The following is a 1,861-nucleotide window of genomic DNA, read 5'->3' as shown; positions in this document are numbered from 1 at the left end:
GGCTCCAGCCACGCTCCGGCCGGGCACAGCGCGAGCGGGGCAGAGGCTGCCCCCGCCTGCGGCCCCGAAACGCGCGCCGGCCCCTCACCCCGCTCACCTTGGGTCCCGGCGGCCCGGCTGCTCCGTGGTGCCCGGCCAGGCGCGAGTCGCACTGCCGGGAGAGGAGGGCACGGCTGGAGGAGCGCCGGGGGCGGCCACCCCGTCCTGCCCCCCCCCCGGCCACCTCCGAGCACCCACGTCCCGCGGGGCCACTCACCCTGTAGTCTCCCGGCGGTCCCGGCGGTCCCACGGGACCCGGCATGCCGGGGGAGCCCGTGTCGCCGGTCCGCCCGGGGCTCCCCGGCATGCCCGGCAGTCCGTGTTCGCCCTTCTCGCCCTGCCGGGACACAGCGCGGGGTTCAGCGCCGCAGACACGGGGGGCGGGAGCACAGCACCCCACGGCCCCCCCAGACCCCACAGCGATGGAGCTGGGGGGGCCCAGGAGTCCTGCGATGGGCTCCTCGCTCCGGGCTGCTCTGCTCCGGGAGCGCGGACCGTGCTGTCCCGGGGCAGAGCGTGGGGCCGGCTGCTCCGTCCTCCCCCCGGCTGGTCCGGGGCTCCCCCCTTACCTTCAATCCGGGGAATCCGGGCTCCCCTCGAAGCCCTGGTTTGCCGGGGAGCGACGCAGGTCCTGCGGGTCCGGGGGGCCCTTCGTGCCCGGGTATCCCGGGGGGTCCTTGGGGGCCTGGCAGTCCCGGCGCCCCCGGGGCTCCATCCGGCCCAGCCGAGCCTGGAGACCCCGGAGGCCCTTCGGCCCCCGGGAAACCGGGTGGCCCCACAGCCCCCGGAGGGCCGGGGGGTCCCGGCTGGCCCTCCCGCCCGGGCAGCCCAGGGGGGCCTTCGTGCCCTGGGTAGCCTGGGGGGCCGGGCTGCCCGGGGGCACCGGGGGGGCCTGGGTTTCTCCCGGGGCTGGATGCTCCCAGTTTCTTGTCCGGTTGGAGGAAGGAGAAGCAGAGACGGAGAAGGGCAGCGAGATGGATCCCACCTCCACTCACCTTCCCTTGGGCTGCCGCGGCCGTGTGCCCTGGGGGTCCCGGCCCCAGGGCCGGACATCGGCCCCAGCACCGGCATCGCCCCCGGTGCCGGCATCGCCCCCAGCGCCGGCCGCCCCAGCCCTCACCTCGTTGTCCGAGCCCTTGGCGAGGGTGGCTGGTGCTGGGGGGCTCCTGGCTCCCGAAACGCCTGGGGGTCCCGGAGGTCCCGGGGGTCCCGGCAGCCCTGGGGGACCTCGGGGACCCTGATGACCTGGTGGGCCCGGGTTGCCTGTCTTCCCTCTCTCTCCAGAAAATCCCGGCTGGCCTCTTTCTCCAGGGGCCCCTTGGTCGCCTCTCTCTCCCTGTCGGGAGAAAGCAAGAGCCTGGCTCCCGGGGCGCCCTGCCCCGCCGGCACAGCACCGCTGCATCGTCCCCGGTGCGAGAGCCCAAATCCCGAGCGGAGGTTTTGCACGGCCCGAAGAGCCGGCGGGTCCCCGAGCGCCCCGGGGAGGAGGGGGAAGCGGAGGTACCTTTGGGCCGGGCGGACCTGGGCGCGCGGGGCAGATGCACTGGGAGCCGTTCTGCACGGGGGAGAGCGCGGGAGCCGTGAGGGACGTGGCCAGCGGGAGCAGGCCGGGAGCCAGGAGCGGGGAGCAGGGAGCGGGCAGGGTCGCCCCGCGCCCCGGGCTCACCTGCGTGGCAGCATCCGTCTCGGGGGCCGGGGGACCCCGCTGGGGCGGCCCCTTCGCCGTCGCCTGCGCAGAGGAGCGGGGCTGAGCGCGGGAGCCGCCGGCAGCCCGGCCGTCCCGCCGCAGCCCCGCGCCCCCCCGCAGCCCCTGCTGCCCTCC

Source organism: Apteryx rowi, unplaced genomic scaffold (assembly GCF_003343035.1).
Source record: "Apteryx rowi isolate R43461 unplaced genomic scaffold, aptRow1 scaffold_1092, whole genome shotgun sequence".
Taxonomy (NCBI): Eukaryota; Metazoa; Chordata; class Aves; order Apterygiformes; family Apterygidae; genus Apteryx; species Apteryx rowi.
The sequence above is the reverse complement of the archived record's forward strand: the minus strand, read 5'-3'. Positions refer to the sequence as shown.